General features: G+C 36.2%; 1 protein-coding gene across 1 annotated transcript in view; it reads left to right on the top strand.

Annotated features, from left to right (window-relative positions):
- Window positions 1-17276, top strand: part of LOC145680683 (synaptotagmin-17-like) — a 734886-nt gene that overhangs the window by 650085 nt on the left and 67525 nt on the right. The gene's annotated exons all lie outside the window — the stretch shown is intronic.

The raw sequence follows: 17276 nt of genomic DNA, 5'->3' as shown, positions 1-17276 counted from the left end.
AGAGAACGAGTTCACCCTTTAAAATGGACTATGTTTAATCTTCCATGGAACGAATACAACCTCATTATTGTCTTAGTTTTATGTAATTTCTGCTATGTTAAAATAAGGGTTGGAAAAGAGAACGAGTACACCCCTAAAATGGAGGATGTTGTGTGTTACGTAGTCTCAGTGTAATTTCTGCTATGTTGGGAAATAAGCCATGCTCTGTTCTGTGTTCATAATCTCAGTGTAATTTCTGCTATGTTAAAATAGGGGTTGAAAAATGGAACGAGTTCACCCCTTAAAATGTGCTCATAAAAGAGAACGAGTTCACCCCTGAAAGAGTGTTCATAAATGGGAACGAATCTGTTCTGTTGTATGTTCATATTCTGCTATGTTCAAATAGGGGTTGGAAAATATGCTCATAAAAGGGAACGAGTACACCCCTAAAAATGGGCTCATAAAAGAGAACGAGTACACCCCCTAAAAAGTGCTTATAAAAGGGAATAAATTCACCCCTAAAATGGAGGTCGTAAAAGACCGTGGGCTCACGGTGTACGATGGTCATTTTCCCAGGGGCTTGTGAGTTGTTCTCTTCTGAGCTAGGTTGGCCCAGATCGATCATTTTTCTACTACTTGCCACACATCAGCTGCATCATTGTCCCTTGTGCATGAGATGTTAACACCAGAGAGGACAATCAGCAAAGGCTTGTGGCCTCCTCGGTCACCAGACTTGTCCACGTGTGACTTTTACTTATGGGGACTGTTAAAGGGAAGAGTATACGAAACAAATCCACACACAATTGAAGAACTCAAGACCAGGATCCAGGATGTCACCAATAGCATTACAAACAAGAACTGACAAGGGTATATATGAATCTCCTCAATCGTGCTCACATGTGTGTTGAAGTGGGCGGAGGACACTTTCAGCACCTGTTGTGAAGGCTGCTGTGAAGGTGAGTAGTCATATTCAATACATTACATTTCATTTATGTGTTGTAGTTAATCATATTCAATACATTACATTTCATTTTATGTGTTCACTTTACGGGCCGGTTTTACGTGCCGCACCCTGTATCACACTATTCGTGGACCAAGCGTGCTGCGGAACGATTGTAATAACTTTCAGATGAAATTAAGAAAAAAATTAAGGTATATTTTTAAACATAACAAAACAAGAAGAAAACATTAGGGTATATCTTTTTTAAAATAAATTAACACAACGGAACAATAAAATTTCGAGACAAGAGCAAAAGAGGGTTTCTAGCCTCGAGACTAGACGAGATCTATTAAATTTAGGAGACGAGACGAGAAACCTTACTTTTCGCCTCGTCTCGTCTCATGTAGAACATTATCTGAACGAAATACATATCACTCTTTCTTGTAGTGACTACCTGGCGCATGTTGGTGCATTTTTTGCATGACTGATCGATTTTATGACATTTCAGTGTGCAAGCATATCATCAATCTGACGCTATTATTGGGGCATTAGCCAAGAATAGAACACTGTAGAATGCATTATGTTATTATTTAGAAATGAAATGAAATCTTTGAGTTTTACGTCCCACAGTTATGCCGGCTAGGCTAAAGGAGACGGGGATGAGAATAAATGAAATGGTGGAATGAAGGAAGTGAAAGAAATCTCTCCAATATCCCTGAAGAACAGATCCTTGTCGAGATTATTTCTTTGGCAGTTTTGAATAATGAATTCTCGGTCGTTTTCTTCTTACACATTTGCAGTTCGCTATCCATCACAACAGGGTAAATCCTCTTTAATCTCTATACAAACTTTTGTCAGTTTATGCGACAAATAAACAAGTTTACTCTACGCTATACAGTTCGAAACTATTTTTATAAGGTGAACACATCCCTCACTTGAAAGCAACATAGAAAGATTTTCTGAAACTTTCGTACGTTGTTAGCTCCAATATGCCACTACAGGTAATTATTCGCGGAAATGTTTACGTAGAATCAATGAAATCTTTATGATCAATGAAGAGAGAGAAAACAGGCTTTGTTCTTATCTGCTGTCAATTTGCTTTCCATCGGTTTGTTTGTCTTCAGGGACAATCCGAAGTTCACGCACGTGATCTAGCAGGGGGCAAAGAATGAAAGAAACCTACTGGTTAGCCTTCTATCTGCTGTTCTGCGCTGCTGCAACATGAAGACCATAAATTAAACAGCGTTTAAATGGAAGAAATTTATTTTTTAATTAGCGCGCTCTAATATTATTCTAGCAAGAAAAAGTAAAAGTGAACATGCAATATTAATACTAACAAACATTTGGCCGAATTTCGAAATATATAAAATAAATAGTTTTCATGATATTTTGGAAAGAAATATGCCATGTTATTATATAGGAAAATCCCATCGCATTTCTAGTGTTGGACAGCCTTAAGGCAGATCAACATATGCTCCAATAAAATTGTAAGTGCATATTTGAAGGGAGCACACTTGCTTGCAGTTTGCTTGCTGTTGGTATTACTAGTTGTGTTGTTCGGCATGTGACGTAACCAAGGAATCAACAATCATCGTGGAATCAACACCGCAGCGATTGCACAGCACTTCTTATGTTGTAAACAAAACGAAGGCCAGACAGATGCGTCGGCAGCGAAACTCTCACCGTGCGCGAGTAGCACGACGGCGTGCATCATACTGTTCGTGACGTCCAAATGAAATCTTAAGACTATCGTTTCACGATTGTTTCCTTTATTTAAAAGAGATTGGTGAATAATGTGAATGAGTGATTATCAAAAGTAATGTGCCAGAAAATGACAGTACATGGAGAAACCTTACATACACAATGTTGTTCACGGCAGACTCACATGGCCTGGAATCTAACCGGAGAACCCACGCATTTCAGGTGAACGTTCTGCGAATTAACTTATCATACATCTTGTAATGGAGATTTTCATGAAGAACGAAGCAGCAAGGTTGGTGAATTCTGAGTCTCGTGCAAGTGCACCCTAAGGATAGTTTCTTCATGTCTGCATGCCAGTTACCAAGAGGACTGTGCAGTAAGGCCGGCAGCATACGGAGGGTCCAAACGGGTGGAAGCATGTGTTTAACGTCCTTTTCGCTCCGTTGAGATTTGTCGGGAACTAGCTCTCCATACATTCGAATAGATCGGTCACATACTGAACTGGCACTTTCTTCAAGGTCACTCGCAACGCTACACTGCACTTGGAGCAGTGTCGGACGTCTATCCGCATTTCTTTGTTAGTAGAATTTTGATCTGTGAATGCGTAGACAGACATCTTACATTTAAAATATATATTTACAATGAACAGTCAAAGTGATGTGATAGCATTAGTCAAAGTGATGTGATAGCATTTTACTTGATTTGAGTTAAAATGCGCCCTGGATGTGAAACTACATAGCACACTGAAAGAACAAAGGGCCAAATTGCTGCAAATAAAACTAATTTGCAATATTTGATTTTACCAATTTGCTCCCTCAGTATGTGGTCTGCCCAAGCAAGCACTAATAGGGAATGTATGCAATTGCTTTCGCAAGGAGTGAAGGTGTAGATGAACACGTATGGTAACTTCAACCGAATTAGATTATAATATACAGTATTTGTATATACGACAAATATGTCGTTACTCCAGTGTAATTGGGGGATAGAAAGGCAATTTCATAGCTCGAATATACAAGAGAATTTTGTCAAATATAAGAGGGGATTGTATCAATGAAGAAAAGTGAAGTGACATCGGGAGATAGTCCTAATGGAGAACACAAACGCGGTGCAAAAGAGTAAACACTGAGTTTCTCTGGCAAAAAGTTTAAAGGTTATCTCATTCAGGCAGCAAACAAGCAGATATAAAGTAAGTTGAAGCTATCGGGAAATGCTGATTGTATGCTCACGCAAGAACTCGAATTGACATGACATCGTAATAGGAAATGAAATCCACCTACATAAAACAGAAATGAAATTAAAATCTAAAAAAAAATATTTCGTAATAATAATAATCATCATCATAGGTATTGTCATTCCTGAGAAAATCTATCGCAAATTGAGAACTTTTTGCACTAATCTTCCAATAACATTTTCATCCTCACGTAAGAATTATCCTCTTTATCAATCATCAACCATAATATTTTCTTCCACTATATTTACTTCTACATCTTCATAGGACATCCTACGAGACAAGAGCTGAAGCTGTCTCGTCTCGAAAAGTGCCATCAAAGTAATGTCTCCACTCGCAAAGTTTCTGTTGGGAGACGTCCGTCTCTTATCATATATCGTCGAAAACCCTTTGTATTCTGACAACCTGTAGGTAACCCTCCTTCTTTAAAACTAGAATATCTAACCAGTTTTCTATTCACTACTTTTCTACTTGTAATATTAACTCACCCTTTCTCTATGGCAAGTGGTTCTCAACCTAATTCCTATCACGACCCTCATTTCATCACATCTTCTTGCCAGCGACCCCCTTATAATTTCCGGTTTGTAAATAAGCTTGTGTGGGATGTTTAATATACCTATTGAGGAGATCTCACGGTATCAATCTATTTCTATATTAGTAGAATCCATTTCTTGTATATAATGGATACAATAAGTTCCCTAAAAGCGAATGGATTAAAACCAAATTTGATCAGTTCATTCATATTACAAATATCGAATCCGATCCGTCATAATGTTTCAAAAGGTAGGTCGTTTGAAAATTTGGAAACTTTATAGCTTCCTTAATTGGACAGTTGTTAAAAAGGTTACTGAGTATTTTAAATGATTTGATAAAGTGCATCACGAAGACTGAACCGAACATTGCCGCACTAGTAAAATATACCATACTCGGATATCTCATTAGCTTTCAATTTTAATTTTATTTCAATATGCAGGTATTGTTGTATTTGTATTTCTCTGCTATTTCGATATGCAGTTCTCATTAGTTTCATATTGTATCTCTTTAATTTACATTGAATTTTAAACAACTCTGCACTTGTGTGTTTAGTAGATCTATTTTTGTTGTTCTTAACACATGTACAAAAATAAAAATATGCCTATCAGAACAAAATTCAAAATAATATTTAAAATATCTTCCAGTATTAGATTCTAATTATATTTATCCTCTTATCTTCGCGACTCCCATGAAACCCTCTTGCAACCTCTCTAGGGGCCGCGACCCACAGGTTGGGAAACCCTGCTCTAAAGTTTTGTGAGATTATTGATGCTCAATTATTTTCAAAGACTTTTAGTTGGTTTTAATCCTATTGTTTTAGTTCTTGTGTTACTGGAAGTTATATATAAAATACTAGTTAAATTCCAACTTACGAATGATATTTGATTAGTTTTTCTTTTTTTTAATTTAATTTCCTTCCCTTAGTGGTACTTAATTTTCTGGAGGCAATAAAAATTATACAAGTTCCAGTACATAATATCTATATTCTTTGCTAGAAACAAATGCGAATAATAAGAAGCTGTCACTAGTAAATGTTACGACTTTAATACTATTAAAATTAAGCCTTCTTATTACCCTTACAAAACGAACAACAGATAGAGAGGCAGGGAGAAAGAAAGAAAGAAAGAATAACCCTGAATTGTTTTCTGGAGCCTTAAGTACCATGCTTCATAGAATTGTAAGTCAAGAAGAGAGAGACTGCATCATTAAAATTCTTCTCTGTTCTAGAGAAGGCTGAATAAAATTGTTGAACTGAAGACGCGACTCCTTCCGATGCCTGCTGGAAATATCAAGTAGGTAGCTGGGGAGGTAATTAACAGATGTCTTTATAAAGGCAAGAGGGAACATTGAGGTATAAGCTAATATAGTGGTACTCGTTTGCAACGACGATACTACCACACTTTTCTGCGTTGTAACTGTCCAGAAAGGATCAAAAGAGGCGAGACGTGGGTGGGTATTGATTGAGTCTTCATTCGTCTCTGCCTCCAGAGGCACCACGAGAGAAAACCGTGCTCCAAAGGTATCCATGATCAGAGACAATTTTCATGAGTGGCATTTCAATTACGTACAGTTCTCAATTTCGATTTGTTTCTCATTTGTTTACAACATGTGTACCGTTTTCAGTCCTACTACATTAAAATGTTAGGTGAGAAATTAACTAACGGGTAGGAGAAAGTTCATGAAAATTAAATGAAATGACATCTTTGAGTTTTTCGTCCCACGCTTATGCCAGTTAGGCTAAAAGAGACGGTGGTGATGAGAAATGAATGAAATGGTGGAATGAAGAAAGTGGGATGAAACGTGAAAACCCTGAGAAAACCCATGCACAAGGTGTTTGTCCACCGCAAAGCTCAACTTCGCACGAACTGCAATTGAACCAAGGACCCCATGCACCAAAGGTGAACGCTCTACCACTGAGCCACCGCGGCCCAAGAGAAAGTTCATGTGGTTCATATAAACATTCCAATTTCAACCTTTTCCTTAGAGAGACTTCGTAACAATATGGTTAGCATTCTCGCATTTCTTAGAGAAGACCTGAGTTTGATTCATACTGGTAGTATTACATATATGTAATTCGGGCTATATGCCAAATAGTACATTCCTGTCTCATATAGGCTTCATAGCAGTATTGCCAGATTGGGCTACAAGTATCAGATTGGTCAATTTTTTTTAAGTATCTCACTACCGAATTTCGAAATTGGGCAACACGTTACTTTTTGGCCTACTTTAATTATCTGTAGGCTGTAACTCTTCAGAATTCGATACTTTTTTTTTTAATTTTTATACATTATTCACGAATCGTTAATTTTACATAATACAACAAAAAGTTTTGTTTGTTTAGTGTTCTATTCACAATGAACAGCGGTTTTACTAAAATTAACGTTCGATACTAGTTCAATTTTTGTTTTAGTACTTTTTAATCTCCAGATTTAACAACGTTAGACTTTTGTTAAGTTTGGGCTGTTGCAGTATCACTGACCGTGTTCCTGTCTCAATTAATGTCTGGGTCTAATAATTATGAGCAGCTGTGTAAACACGAAAATTGCAAATTAAATTGTGATACTGTACTGTCCATATTAACATAATGCGTAAGTGGAATTACAATAAATCTTCCGAAATTCATGGCTCCCAGATAAAGAATTTAGCAAACTGAATTAAAGAACTGAGGAATAACAGTAAATAAACATACTGTAAATGTTGTAAAGTGTACTTCAGAGCCCACAAAACTGTTTTAAGCAAATTTGTTTCGTTGGAAATCAGAAAATTTGCCCATTTTATACTATCACCGCCTGCCCAGTTCATTGCACACCACAATTTTACTGCGGTTAATGTGGTATGGAGTTTGCTCTAATACATCACAGCTAACAATCTGACAGTCAGGTTGCCGTCTGACCACTGCCAACCCTGGCATCCGACATTTTTATATTTGGGTTACAAATAGTTCAAATCCGCCACTTTTGGAGCATATGCTCGTTATTTTTAAATCTTCCGATCTGGCAAATTGCTTTATAGTTCGAAAAGAAAATGAAATAAAATCTTTGCGTTTTACGTCCCACGATTATGCCGGTGAGGGTAGAAGAGACGGTGATGAGAAATGAATCAAATGGTGGAATAAAGAAAGTGGGAGGAAAAGGGAAAACCTTGAGAAAACCCACGCACACGGTGTTGGAAAAGAGTGCTAAATTATGGAGAAGTAATCCATCATTCTCTCCCATTTAGACACTCTACAATAATTTAATTTAGATTTCAAGTTCATTACATCGAAAACTGGGGTTAAATCTAGAGTTACCGTATTTTCCAAACCTGAACACAAACTGGGGTGGCCGTATGATAACGCAAAAATTGCTTTCTTGGTAGCAATATATAAAAGTTATCACTTGGTTCACTAACGTTTTCGAAGAAGGTTGTGACTGCAGAGCAGTGATGTATTGCTAGAATTTTGGTAGGTATACGCTTTATTGTTTTCAGAAATATAGAGTATACTTATCTTTATACTCTTCATTACATCCTAGATTTAAAGTGCGTAATACGGTGCTCTCTAAAGATGATAGGTGAGTATTTGCCGTATACCACCGTTACACTCTCCGTTATATTCCTGCTATTGAAGTTCCAGCAGATCTGTATTTGTTGCATTAAATATGAACACTAACATCAGACTTTCCTCCAAAACTAATTGTAGGTAGTAATGTAAAATTATGTAGTACCAAAAATAATATTTGAGAATACTTTATTGAGGATAGGTACACATATTTAAAAAAAAATAAATAAATAGAAAGGAAGGTAAGATTATTACGGCTGAAGCCAAGGATAAAATGTAAACCGGCGGAATAGCAAGTTATAAGTCGGAACTTTCTATTCAAATCGGAACTTTACTGTTCAAAACTGGAACTAAGATAACAATAGAATTAGGCTTACTCTCTTAGCAACGAGCGTGTAAGAATATGAAATATTGAAAAGTGTGTATTTGTAATCTTTTGCTGGTCGTAAGTAAATTTAATATTTATTAATGTAAATTGTAGAGTACTTTGACTGATGCTTTCATTATTATTATTATTATTATTATTATTATTATTATTATTATTATTATTATTATTATTATTATTATTATTATTAATATTAATAATAATAATAATAATAATAATAATAATAATAATAATAATAATAATAATAATAATAATAATATGTGTAAGTTAGTACAGGGAACAAAAAACGTTAAGTAGATAATAATGAATAACATTGTGGAATATTCAATGTTATTAAATTATCCATATTTTCTACCTTGGTTGAAACAGCCCGACGTGACTTCCGACGAGAGCATAAATTACTTGGACTACGCATTAAAGTACACACCTCCTTTCATGTGTATTTGTTGCAGACAATGTGAATTAAATTACCACTCACAGCTCAGCTAATTGGTTCATATTAGCTTTGCTACCCTAAATAACTTAAATTAGAAATAAAATCACTGAATAAAGCAACGTTTATTTTTTTAAAAAATAATAACTATTTAAGAGTTTTGTCAACTAACTGAACGCACTATCTTCGCTTCATCAGACGTCGGATTATCTGATGAAGCCAAATATTTTCAATGAGTTGGCGACACTGTTATAGAATTGCTATTTTGTTGCTGTGTTCAGTGATTTTATTTCTAGTTAAGCACTCGCAAGTTTCATTTTACTCAGGTACGCATATGGATAAACCTTCAAAGATAAAGTTGGGTACGCATTTGTGAGGAAAAACATTTCAAGTGTTGTTTCAGTATGATTTGTTGTTGCTCAATTGATATCTACCTTATGCCACGCTCTAACATTCAGTGTTTCTCAGAAATTCACTAAAAACAAAATGGTTGTCGAAAGTGTTACGGCTGTAACATACAGAACTCAAAATATGTGTTTGTTCGACGAAAATTTGCACACCACTCAACAACATTTTTATTAAAGTTGGCATGGATATTAGTCGATGCTCTAGAAAAGCAATTGCAAAACCTTCACGCATCCAGTTGTCAGTGTTACCAACCTATTACAAAATTACATTTTCTGATGCATTGCTTGCCGTTCAAAGAAACTACGCCAAACTTGATATGAACATTATTCGGTACCCTACGAACATTGCTTTTTTAAAATGACACTGCATCGGTTTCTAGGGTATTTCGTATTTTCTAATGATAATACACATATGTGAAGTACATGATACATTGTACCAAACTATTTATTTTATAGCAGCTAGAACGTTAAAATTCCGATCAAATTTCAGTTACTAATTCACACAAGTGTCACTCAACTTCCTACATTTGGAAGGTGCTGTGTATTGGTTTGGACAGTTGTACCGAACTGTCCTGCATCCAGTGGTACAGATACAGGTAATCAACTCCTCACAAGCAATTGGTGGCAATGTTAATAAATGAGGGACAAGTGAATTATTTTACATTTTCCACCATATTTTTAAAGGGGAATGCACAACTGGGTGCTGCAAATGGATTAGTCTCCACATTAATTCCTAGTAATGAGAGCACTGTATGTGAAAGTAAAGGGAATTCTGGTTAATGGCAGTTTATTTTTCGTAAGCCTTTGACGAACATACTAGATCGAACTTCACTGATGTCAGCATTCAGTGCGCCATACACTTTGCAGAAGAAGATTTCACCATTCTTAATGGTGTGGTCGCTAAGGACTGTATCAGCTCCTAATCATCTCAGCAGATGGTTATGTTGTGCGAACACATCCCAGCGTGTCCTCTTCGTATGTCCAGTAATGTACGAAGTTGAGTTATATCCAGTAAATGCTGGAATAAGCTTTAAAACTTGTGGTTCCATCTGTAGCTCTTCATCAATGGTGTGAACTGGAATGTACTTTCTAATTCTGCTGTCCCTGCTGTCATCCACAGTTTCTGACACATCATGTGAAAATAACTAACCAGAAAGATTAAGATGTCAGTGTCTGTTGTCGAGACAACAATGTTTCTTGCTCTGCTTTTAACCCAGAGTAAAATATTTCTGATGTCAGCTTCTTCGTGTTTAGCCTATAAGTCATTAGTGTTAAGTGTTGCATCAGAAGCTTCGACCTTTTCCTCGTCACTGAAGCCACCTGCAGTAACTATGGTCTTCTTACATGGTGCTTGCAGAATCAATTGGTGTGAGATAAATTTATCGAGATCGGCTTTGCTCCCACTAAAGTTCTCTCATTTTGCAAGGAAGAGGAGGTTTCCTGATTCTAACGGGACCTTTTCCACGCCGTTTCCGTGTGCCGTTTCTTGATTGAGTGATGGTAGTAACGATAAAAATAATTATATCAATGCGCTGGAAGTGTTACTCACTTTGGAAAACATTTTGTACAAAAGTATCTGCAAGGTCTCCAGAAGTGTATGCTGCCTGTGGCTTTCCAATTGCTATTACCAGGGACTGTCCATTAATGATTATCTGTGATTCGTCGTCAAAGTCTTTGGCATCAAATTTGTTGGAAGAAGGAATAGGATCAGTCAATATCCCAGTAAGGTTTGTTTTTGAGCCTGAGCAAAGCTGCCTATTTGCTTCTGCTAGAGATAGAGAAACAACGTCCTGCTTAACTGTTAAAGTTAACTGAACGTCCTGCTTCATATGCAGGAATGAGTCACTGCAGAATGTTCCTATCAGCTTTCACTATTTTTTTTCTTCCAGTTTTTGCATCTGACTGTTTTACTTCATACAGAGATGCAAAGGTCAGATACGTTTTGAGGCAGCTTGTCTCTAAAATTTATCGTTCTCTTCAGTTGGCAGAAGCCTGTCCTTCATAAAGGCATCCAACCGATCTTGTTCTTTCTCCTCCTCTTCCTCCTCTGAAATGAGATCTGAAATGGGCAAATCCCCAAATTCCCCAGGAACAAGCAATACATCTCGGTTTGGCACTGCAATGAAGTCATGATAATCCTGCACATAGATTTGAAGCTTTTCATTGAATAAGACTCTTCTGCTTTCATATGATGACTAGCCTTTTGCTAGTTGGAGGCTCCGCTTCCAGATCCCCGCGTTTGCTCGGCCTGCGGCCTCGCATCTCTTTTATATCAGCTTTTGCATCAACAGTGAATTTCGTGCATTTGCTCGTCATATTTCCTGAACTTGCCCAGCTGGCGCTTCGCCCCCACAACCCCGCCTTTGTTCGGTCTACGGCCTCGCACCACTTAAACCCACAACTCTACCAAATTTCAAGTTTCTTTTCTTATTTCAAATATCTAAATGTAAGATTTTGTTTCCCAAGAAAACGTCCATTTAAATAACATGGGAATTTCTTCATCCTCCTTTAGACCCCTTAAAAATTAAAAATATTCACTTTTGGCAATTTTCTTGTCGATTAGTCATGGGAGGCTACAATCGTGCCAACTTTCATCCTTTTAATCCTGAGGGAAGTGTCTAAACATTTTGAGGTGTAAAAGATGTTCCATATAGGGTCTAAATAACATGGGAAAGATTTTTCAGTTCCTCATAAAACCGCTCTAAATTTGGAAATTTTTATTTTTACTGATTTACGTAAGTAACGATAACGAAAACTTACAAGCGTACCGAATCTCAAGTTTGTATTCCCATTCCAAATACCAAAAATGAGATTATAGGTCCAAAAAAAAAGATCCATTTCAATAACATGGGGAATTTCTTCATCTTCCCTTCTGACCTCCTAAAAATTAAAAATATTGACTTTTGGCAATTTTTCTGTCGGTTAGTCCCGAAAAGCTACAAGCATGTCAAATTTAATAGTTATAGCTCTACAGGAAGTGCCCAATAATTTTGGGGGTGTAAAAGGTGTTCCATATAAATAACATGAGAAAGATTTTTCAGTTCCCCAGAAAACCACTTTAAAGTTGGAAAGTTTTAGTGATTTACTTAGGCAATGCTAACGAATGTGTTCAAGCACACAGAATTTCAAGTTGTTCCAATTCCAAGTACCTAAAACATGAAATTATAAGTAAAAAAAAAAAAAGATCCATTAAAATAACGGGGAAATTCTTCATCCCTCCATTAGACCCCTTAAAAATTAAACATATTCACTTTTGGCAATTTTCCTGTCGGTTAGTCCCAGAAAGCTACAATCATGGCAAATTTCAACTTCCCATGTCAACCGGAAGTACCCCTTTATTTGATCTCAGTTCATGTAGTTTTATATATAGTTAGGAAGGATGGTACCTCAGCATCTGCTTTTACAACTAAGACACAGTATCTGTTCCACACTTCATTTAGTTGAATAATATGCTTCTTGCTCGCTGAGTCTCTGATCTCACAAATTAACCGGTCCATAGCAATGCCTGTTTCACCTGAATTTTGTTTACTTCTTGATGCATTTCGTCGAAACTTTTTGAAGCAGTTTGGATGAAATTTCCCTTCCGCTGCGATAAGATCAGTAACTCCGGCTGCTCGTGTACGAATCATATTGGGACAACTTCAGTATATAGTTACTCATATTGAATTGATCACAGAGCATAATGCTCCTTTAATATTAGAGTTATGGCAGAAGATAAAAAGCTTCCAATTGATTGATGATGTTGAGCTTCTCAGCTCTTTGGGTGAATGTAACTTCCGGATCCTGAGCTGTTAGCTCTCTCTTGTAGGCGCTGAATCTTAGTCTTGCTTGTGAAGGATGAAAAACTTGACTTTTGCCACCACAATACCTTGACTCCTGATGATACGATACCACTGCTTGGATCGGAAGCTTGACTTAACGTCTCTAGACCTCGTTCAGTGTCACATATTAAACTATAACTTCTTCTTTTTTGATAGATAAGGCACTCATCAACATCGTGTTTCTTATTCCTTTTGAGGCTGCAAAGAGCTTCAATGTTGGAATCTGAATAATGTCGATTCAGAAACTACCTCAATGACACCAGCACTTATGAATGAAACTAGAGACTAATGATAGTGTTGACTTTATTTTCAGTAAACCTAAATCACCTTTTAAACAAATACGTTGGAATAGCGAATGCTGACTTCAAAGTTTATTTTTATATAGAAAATTAGGAATTTTAATTATTTCATATATTTTATTTTATATTTTATCCGTCTATTCAGCGTTTCCCTACTGGGTGCGTCTTTGGTTCTCAGCAATACATACATATACTTCTAATATGGGCTAGATTAGGGTAACCGGATTCTGACAACCAAAGGTACGACACAAGTATAAAAGCGTATGATAGCCTACTTCGTTGGCAATACACATGTCCTTACTTCATTTAACATTAACGTTAAGTTAATAATTCATTTTGCTAATAAAGAAAGGTACTCAACAAACATACTGAAGGAATTCAACAACACCAAATACTTTCATGAATGACAAATATTAAGATTGATGAAACCATTTGATGGAGTAACATAAAAGAGTCACTTTAATCAAAAAGAAAATTTAAGAATGTTGAAGCATAAAGTTTTAATGAAACATTAAAAAATGTTAGTAAATTATTTCCCTTATTATATGACATATGTTTACCAACTAGATATCAATACAGTGATTGGTGACATATTTTTCATTTGAATGTACAGCGCGCAGCAAATTGGTGTTTTGCAAAATCGTGTCATGAAATCCACTATAGGTACAATTATAGGTACATTAGGTTATTTTTAATAGGTGTTTTAAAGTCTCAGTTTTAAACTGAGCAATAAAATTTCTCATCAGTCTACAAATTATTCATTACAGAAAATATCCAACTCGATCGGAGCATTTGCGGCAAGGAAGCACATACTGAACCCCACAATATCATATATTTTGGAATATGAAATAAAATTTTCTTCAAAATGCTTGAATAATTCACTCCCTCTTAAATCTACCCTCATTGAGTAGTGTTCCATTTTATATATATATATATATATATATATATATATATATATATATATATATATATATATATATATATATATTTGAGCTCCTTCGTGGCTATGCGGTTAGCTATCGCGCCTTTGGGGTTGGAGATCCGGGTTCGATTCCCGGTGGGAGCTCATGTGGTTTGGATTCCACGTTAATCAGTAGGTCCACGTCTCATATAGCCTTGCTGCTGAAAGAGACTTTAAACTTAAATTCAACTCAACTCTTTAATATTCTTTTCGGAAGTAGCATGCTTCTTTATATTTGTAATCCCATCAAACAGGTAGGAATTGCTTGTTTCTTTTCCTGACAATTTATTAATGTACTTCAAACTGCTTTGGACATTATCTCATTCAATTATTGAGTTAAGTATTGTCCAATTCAAAATGTTAATGTCTGCGAAAGATATATACCACTGTTCAATATACTCAATGCAAGTTGAATAAAATGAACACGCAGGCCCTATTTCTTAAAACTCGATACACATATACCCCCATTTTCTTCAAAATCTTTTATTTTTGACTGCACTACAAGAAGGAGAAAAACACAATTATGTCTGTCAATCAATTTTGCTTTGAGTTCAGCGAAGAATGCTGAACCTACAACCATCGAAACATACTGACCTTCAAGAACATCAATAAAATCAGTAAAAACTTATGTCTAGCTGCAGATAAAATAGAGCCAAATTTCGGACAAAGAATCATTGAAATCAATAATTGTGGGACACTTATCCTGTGACAGAAAATACGATTTTAAGACTGGATAAAGTTTAAGTTTACGTTCTAAAGTTGGCAACAAAGAAAATCATCTAGTTTTACTGAAAGAAAGGAGTTTCGAGCACTCAACTTTCACGAAATTACAAAATTCACGCCATGTATTCGTAGCTTCACGTACTATGTAGAGGGTGTTAATGAACTATACTGACAAACTGTAGGAGGTGATTCCTTACAACAAAATAAGAGAAAGAGTTCATATAGGCCTGTGGGGGAAAAAGTGCTTAGTTTCAGAGCTAGGGCTGTCCAAAACCGCAAAAAGCCAAATTTCAAGAGGCCCTATTTCCAATCCGAGAAACTGTGGATGATGTGGATGGAAACTGTGGACGCAATCCAAAATGCATATTTCATTAATGTTTAATGGGTATACAGAGAATTCCATGCAGGGTGGAATTGGAAGCACTGGATATCCATTGTTGTTAAGGCTTACTTCCTGCGTACTTTGGACCCTCCTTGAAATCAGAGTATATCGGAAACTCTATTTAAAGCATATCTGAGAATTACACCCTGTAGGAAATACCTTGTACATCTATTGAAAATTGACGAAATATGCACTTTTGCATTGTGTATGTGTGACTTCCTTTACACTGATAAGGACCACCATCCACAGTTTCTGGAATTCGAAATAGGGTCTGTTGAAATATAGCTTTTTCGCGATTTTGGACAGCCCTAGCTCTGAAAATATGCACCTTTCCCTATTTGTCCATATGAACTTTTTCTATTATTTTGATATGAGGAATCAGCTCTTACAGTTTGTCGGTATAGTTCATTAACACCCTGTATATGTGAACTTATGAATATATATTTCTGAAGCACACTTCTATGCAAACTGGTAAACAGTCTAAGTATTCACCATGTGTGCAGCACAACCAACACTCACAATTGATTTATTTAACGAATTCTGTGGAATACACTAAACATTCCAATTTTATTCTTCTTATCTTTCCTTTGCTGCAACTTCAAAGTTGCAGTTGATATTATCAGCACACAAAACCACGATTTTCCCTTCAGTTTTGTACTCCTGTAGTGTTTCATGAATGTATGTGGGCACAATGTCAGATGATTTACCACACTGATCTCGAAAATTGAGAACTTTAACTTGCACTCCACTCGCAGGACGAAAATAGCTAACCACAATGGAAACAGTTTCGTTGTCTTATGATTTGAAGAATATGTATATAGTGTAATACAATTTACTTGATCCCAGTCTGTCTACATTTCAGAAATCCCGTTCGAGCTAATCACACTTTTACAATAGCTTCAGATTTTGTTCTTGCGCATGGATATTGGGATTTGAAACATTTCCTAATGAGCTTAGAACCACAGTCTGTTGAACAAAATGACTGATTATGCATCACTGTGAGAAACACAAAACATGCTTCTGTTGCCCGAGGATTTGTTCCTTCTGTCCGAAATCCTTACTTAGAAAAAATGTAGAGATCGTTGTACTGGACCAGCTGCACTGCCCGCCAATCGTGTTTTACCACTTTTAGATGACGTTATATTTCAAATTTTTCACTATTGGTAATTGAAATCTAAGCTGAACATTCTTTCCGTCTCGTAATAAATGGGTAGAGAGGCTGTAGTTCTGAGTTTCGAACACACTTCCGTCTTGGAGGCATATCAAAAAAAAAAAAAAAAAAAATACAGTCACAATTAAACTATATGGCATTTTCGCAGACTGTGCCTCGCAATTCTGTCTCTTCACATCGATGTACTTAGACAAATAACACTACAGAAGAAGCAAAAAAATACTCTGCACCGCAAGTTGCAAATGGGATAATCAAAGTCATTTGTATTATAATCAAATAATTTCATTTGTGTTATAATTAATTAAACTCGTAATTAATATTTGCGTGCGACTTACTTTTATAAATGTAGAGCGAAACTTCGGTTAGATCTAAATACTTTTTTTTAAAATCGATTTTTGAAGCGTGAAATTATTTGAAGGAGTGAGGGAAAATTTAGACCAGCACTAAGGAACAGTCACGTGAAGTTGGCCCAACTACGTTATAGAAATACAAATTTTTATGTCAAGATTTAGTGCTTAATTAGTGCTCAAGACCGCAGAATCAGTGTTCAATTTGTTCTCGAGATATATTGATTACTAAGATCGTTGGGCCAACTTCACGTTTTCTGTAAGTGGTTTCAAATTCAAAATTAAACTGTATAGGTAATTAGTGCTCTTCAACCCACATGGTCCCAGAATTAGTGCTCAATAAATAAGGACATACGGGGCATATGTATGTTTCGGATAAATGTGAAGGTGGCCCAAAGTAGTAGGGGTCGACGTATATTGAGCCGAG

Source organism: Thermobia domestica, chromosome 3, assembly GCF_964235325.1.
Source record: "Thermobia domestica chromosome 3, izTheDome1.hap1.1, whole genome shotgun sequence".
Taxonomy (NCBI): domain Eukaryota; kingdom Metazoa; phylum Arthropoda; class Insecta; order Zygentoma; family Lepismatidae; genus Thermobia; species Thermobia domestica.
Note: the sequence above shows the minus strand (reverse complement) of the source record. Positions and strands in the feature narration are given on the sequence as shown.